The sequence below is a fragment of the Eptesicus fuscus genome, chromosome 16 (genome assembly GCF_027574615.1).
Source record: "Eptesicus fuscus isolate TK198812 chromosome 16, DD_ASM_mEF_20220401, whole genome shotgun sequence".
NCBI lineage: Eukaryota > Metazoa > Chordata > Mammalia > Chiroptera > Vespertilionidae > Eptesicus > Eptesicus fuscus.
The window spans coordinates 62305747-62311628 of record NC_072488.1 but is presented as its reverse complement, the minus strand read 5'-3'; the positions used below and the strand labels follow the sequence as shown (position 1 = coordinate 62311628).

Below are 5882 nucleotides of genomic sequence, written 5' to 3'. Positions count from 1 at the left end.
TGGTCTTCTCAACGGCCGGATAGGCCACCCGGAGTCCCGCCCCCAGCCTCTCGCAGGCCCAATCATGGGCATAGCGGAGGTGCGGTCAATTTGCATGTTTCTCTATTATAAGGTAGGATTGGGGGATAATGTAGTTAATGACATTATATTAACTTTTACTAGTACAACTTTACAATACAACATAGCATACTCCACTATGTGCTCAAAACCCATAGGATAGTCTCTTGGTATTTGAACTCCTTTGACACCGCACCTTCACTCATGCTTTTTCCCCTCTGGTGACCACCATGGTTTTGTCTGCAGGTAGGAGATCTTCAAGGTGAATGGCCCAATCTCTGCCCATCGTGATGGATTCATCGCCCACTGTCCTTCACAAACATCCAGAATGGTCCATTGTAGCGCAGCAGTCCAGTTTCTGGGTGGTCATTGACATCATGCAAAGTCATTGGTAAGCCAGACCACGACTTTGCTTCCTCTGTCAGCAGGTCATAGGGAACCTTCTATGCGCCCACAAGTCTAGGCTGAAAGAGGACGTCGTTGTTTGGTGGGAGGACCCGAGGGCAAGTGGGTCACCTCTTATCTCACAGCTCTGATCATCTTAGGTCCCGTCATGTATGAACCATTTTAACTTCATGGTCTTCCTGTGTGTGCCCTCTTTAGGCTCCCTGTGTGACATCGCACCCAGGTCACAATGGACAGCCAGGTTGCCTGGTAATAGTGGCCCATGGTTAAGCACTACTTTTCTGAAACCCAGATAGCCCTTTTTGGATAAGTCACAGGCCATATCCTCAGTGTGAGGACTGCTCCTTACCCTCACTATCTGCCCCTCAAGGCTAGGACTGCTTAGGCCTAAGAAGGGGACGGAAGCCACCAGTGATGCCACGTAGACCTCAGCCAGAGACTGGAAATCTGGCCCCTCCAGTCCGCTAGGGACCCTGGATCCCTATGGGGCTTGTCCTCTGGGGTAGCTTCTTCACACTCTCGAATGTTCTGAGAGAGGCCCAGGGCCAAGGGTGCTAGGGCCCTGTGCCTGGCTAAGACTTTCTGAGAGAAAGGCCAGGGAGTGATGTATCAGGGCACTGAGCCTCCTAAGACTCTCTGAGAGAGAGGCCCAGGGCCCAGAGCCATTGCTTCAGGCTTCGCCTGTCCTCTCCCTGAGCGAGGCGCAGCCCTTTGGTGATGGGCTCTCTGTGCGGGAGCTTCAGCTCAGACGTGCTGACGCTGGGCCAGACTTTGAGGCTAGCATAGTCATTAATGATGTCATGCTGACACTGACAAGTCACAGGCATTGTTCTTCTTCTTTGAATGCTAATTGTCTCTGTGTTTTCTTTCAGTTTCACCATAATCTTTGCCTCCAGATACATATCAATCAACGCAGCAGATTTCTTTTTAAAACCTGGTATTGAATATTGAATATCTTTCCCCATTTTAACCTTACATTACTCTCCCAAGGGCAAATATGAAAACTCAAGGTATCTGAGGCCCGGACACACCTCCATGACCAGCAGACTGCCTCGAGGCTGGAGACTCTGTGCTTCCTGCCATCAGCAGATCCAGCCCCAGAAAGAGATCAGTTTACAATCATTTCTGAAAACTGCCAGAAATGGATGGCCTGTTCTAAGCTGGCTTACCCAGTAAGGACGGGGGTAAGAGAGGGGCGTTTTGTTCCAGAAACAGAATTCCCAAAAAGGCCCAATTCATTATTTCCCCCAAAATGGTCGGAGGAGAGTAAAATCCCAACATGAGCTTTGAAGGCCTCTGTACCCAGGGGATGGCGTTGCCTGCTGAGGAGGAGCAGCAGGGGACACGGGCAGTTTATCCACAGGCCGCAGCCAGGAAGCTGGTCTGGAACCTGGCGGGCCCTGGATTCTCTAAGAGATTCTTCTAGAAACAGACCCCTCAGATGCTTCCTCTCACTTCAGGTAAGAAGTTATTGTTAAGGCACTTGGGGAGTTCCCCTTTCAGCTTCAGAAAGGAGGCGCAGATACGGGAGTCATCAGTGCAGCCACCCCCCAGGCTTCAGCGGGATTCCTGAAGGTGGGGGACCCCGTAGAAGTGGACGAAGGCTGCTGCCGCCACCATGACACTAAAAACCCGATGTGACTGGTTCCATGTGTCATACTTAACAGGACCGAGCGATCTGTAACTCGAGCCGCCTGGAGGCCAGCTCTGGGGATGCACAGCCTAGCCATGAGGAAGAGCCAGCCCAGCTGGCCCACGTGTGGTCTTGACACAGCCCCTGGTGAGAGTCAAGGGCTTGGTGGGCACAACACTGCTCCAGCCAGGGCCCAGGGACATCCCTGGCCTTGTCCGCAGGTGTTTAAGGGGGGACCCACTGTGCCGCAATGGTGGCGGGAATGCCCAGGACACAGATGATGGAGCTGTACATGAGCCAGGGCTGCGGGGAGCAGGAACAATGGAGCCAGGGCTCAAAGCTCCGTAATGTAGAGCAAGCCCCGCATAATGCAGTTTGCAAACTGTCCGAAAGGCTTTCTGGGAAGAACAGTAGGTGGCGTGAAAGAGCCAGGAGAAGCTGAGGCAGAGCTCTGTGCCCAGGAACATCCCCAGCCCACCTGCCCCAGCAGGGGCCCAAAGTACCTCTGCTCTGAGCAAGGTCAAGGTTCACAGAAAGAGAAACAGCAAAAAGAACAAGTAAGCAGAGCCATGCAGTGAGAGCCCTTTTCTGTGCGGGTGTAGACGCTGCTGGGAGCAGCCTGCGCAGAGGGCCTGGCCTGTGCCCTGCAGCAGGAAGCTGTCCTGGAGCCGGTCAGGGAGCACGGGCTACAGTGCGGGCCTCAGCGTCCCTCCCAGACCTCATGCACCCACTCCATCTCCTCCCTGGCTGGCTGGGTGCTCAAAGCCGAAGGGCAGGCCCCCCACCTCCCCCTCCCCCTGGGACACTGCACATGCTCCTCTTCAGCGCTGGTTGGGTCAGCGATTCCCCAGGAGCAGTTCTCCAGCAGGTGCCCCAGCTCAGCCAGGTCACTCTGTTACTGGAACGAGCCCTGTTGCACTCGGCCACCACTGGTCCATTCTGAGTAGAGATCTAGCTGGTACCTCAATGCCCTGCACCTCCAGCTGGGGAACAGCCTGGGTGTGTCACCCCAGGGAGCAGAGACCTCCTTGTGAGGTTAGGCAAGCCGGCAACGCCTGAGCTGGGGCACACCGCCCTCCCACTACACCCCGCAGCGGGCCAGGCGGCCTGCAGCTGAGCCTCCTGATCGTCATGCTCTACCAGGCACCGTTCTTCTGATGGCAACTGACAGTGGGTCTCAAGGCTCAGAGCACAGGACTGGCCTGCAGGGAGCAGACACTCATTCCAAGACCCCACTACTGCTGGCTCCATCCTGAGCCTGTCAGAGAGCAGCTGCTGCCTAAACAGGCCTCATCTGAGTGTGCTCCAGCCTCATGCAGAGCACAAGGCATGTCTGCAGGTGTCCCGGAGCGTTCCCCTCACCAGGAATGGCCATCAGGATAGAAGAGAATGTCTTTAGTGAAAGAGACCACTCCAGGGAACTCAGCCAGCCATGCAAAGACTATCGAGTTATTCCAAGGTCCCGAATCAGAGCTGCAGACTTTGTAACAGCCAGAGAGTCGATGGCTTAAGGTGTGTATTTAAACTCCAATCTCTTCTCATTAGTTCAGCGTCATGGACAATATGTGAGCAAATAGGTGAGGCTATATTCCAATAAAGCAGTGATTGTAGACACCAGGGTGTGAGTTTCACATAATTGACATGTGTTAGGCTGCAGGGCATTGTTTGGACTCCAAGACAGAGGCCCAGGGTCCTGGGCCGCCATTGAACTCTCTGAGAGAGAGGAGCAGGGCCCGCTGTGGGCCTCACTAGGAGTCTCTGAAAGAGAGGCTGGGCTCTTCAATGCTGGCCTCTGCTTTTTGGGGTTGGGGAAGGCTCTTCAGGGCTAGGTTTTGCCCTCTGAGGCCACAAGGATTAGCTCAGCGGCTTTAAGGCTAGGCTGGGCTCCCAGGTGGATGTCATGCTGCATATTGGCACATCCCAGGCTTTGATTGTGTGTTCGCATTGGCAACTTACAATTAGTTACATGGAGCACCAAGGTGGCCTGCAGGTAACCCACACTCATTGCAGCCCGCCCCCTGCTGCTGAGTTCCATCATGACCCTGTGCCGAGAGCAGCAGAGGCCGTGGACTGGTTTCATTGGAGTGTACACAAACTTCACACAGAAGTATAAAAGCATTTACAGATGTTCCAGGGTTTCTATCATCAGGAAAGTCTCAATATTGATCAATTAGCATGGAAAAGATTGTCCTTAGGGAAATTGACCTCCAAAATTCTTAACCAGCTCAGCAAAGACTAAAAATGGAGTCCAAGCCCTAGCTGGTTTGGCTCAGTGGATAGAGTGTCAGCCTGCGGACTGAGGGGTCCTGGGTTCAATTCTGGTCAAGGGCACAGGCTGGGTTTCGGGCTCGATCCCCAGTAGGGGGCGTGCAGGAGGCAACCGATCCATGTTTCTCTCTCCCTTTCCCTTCCTTTCTGAAATCAATAAAAATGTATATTTTTTTTAAAAATAGAGTCTAAGACCCTAGAACAGAGGTCTGCAAGCTGTTTCTGTAACAGCCAGAGACTCGATGGTCTCTGCAGAAACTCCAAGCCTCTCATACTTTGACAGCAGCCATACACCCTGTGTAAGCAAGTAGCTGTGGTTCTATTAGAATAAATCTTTTCTGTGGAAAATTGAGTGTATATTTCATAAATTGACCTGTATTAGGCAACAAGACATCCCTGAGAATCTGAGAGAATTGGGCACAGGGCCTAGGCTGCTGGGCCCTGGGACTCACTGGGACATTTCTGCTTCACTAGATGGAGCAACAATGCAGTGGGTGCCCTCTCCACACCGCTAGGAACACTTGACTCGTTAACCAATCCTGTACATCAGTGCCGTCAGACTCACTAGATTCTGCCTGGATTTGCTGTATTTTAGGCTGATCAGATCCACCGTTGACTGGACAAGGCCCAGTGCCCTGCCCCTAGGGTTCAATGTCTCCCATCACATTTACACTTTCACATTGAGGGTGCAGTTCCCAGGTCTGGTTTTCAAAGAAGAGTCTTCATGCAGCTCTTCAAATATGCTGTTTCCAGTCATCAATATAGTTCCCAATGTATTGGTGAAAGGTATGCCTTGTGGGTACTCCCAGAGTGCAATAGGGCTCACATTACCAATCGACTCCAACAATCCCACCTCCCTACACTGCTGAACTGCTTTTATTATTATTATTATTATTTTTTTTACAGAAAGGAAGGGAGAGGGATAGAGAAACATCAATGAGAGAGAAACATCCATCAGCTGCCTCCTGCACACCCCCTACTGGGGATGTGCACGCAACCAAGGTACATGCCCTCAACCGGAATCAAACCTGGGACCCTTGAGTCTGCAGGCCGACGCTCTATCCACTGAGCCACACCAGTTAGGGCTGAACTGCTTCTTTATTGAAAAGAGACAGTGGGACAATGGTAAGATATGTACACATATAATACCTGAATTAAAAAATAAATTAAAATTAAAAAAAATAAAGAAGAAAAAAAATGCTTTAGATTTAGTAGATGACTCATACAGACTTCCTGGAAAACAAAAGAATGAATTAATGCAAAGAAAGAAATGAAGACCTTTCAAATAAACTTCATATATGTGATCATTAAAAAAAAAAAAGAAAAAGAAAAGAGACAGTGGGCACTTCCATGCTGCCCCCTTTGGGCCATCCTTGGATGCAGTTGTCTGCCAACAATCCCAATCAACTTGTGAGGTCTTCTGAAATGACCCACACTGCAGATACAAATGCAGACTCTTCCTGTGGGCCCAAATTAATAGGTTCCCTCTCATCCACTTTTATGTTTCCTTGAACATGTC

General features: G+C 51.2%; 1 long non-coding RNA gene across 4 annotated transcripts; it reads left to right on the top strand.

Moving 5' to 3' along the window:
• Positions 1-793: 793 nt before the first annotated feature.
• On the top strand, positions 794-3707 carry LOC114229610 (uncharacterized). Of its 4 annotated transcripts, XR_008558541.1 has the most exons (4): positions 794-1646; positions 1826-1922; positions 2130-2242; positions 2698-3707. It is a non-coding gene; the product is annotated as an uncharacterized LOC114229610 (long non-coding RNA). The 4 variants fall into 4 exon arrangements; XR_008558542.1 differs by having other exon boundaries at positions 794-1634; positions 2130-3707; XR_008558540.1 differs by having other exon boundaries at positions 2130-3707.
• Positions 3708-5882: the final 2175 nt, after the last annotated feature.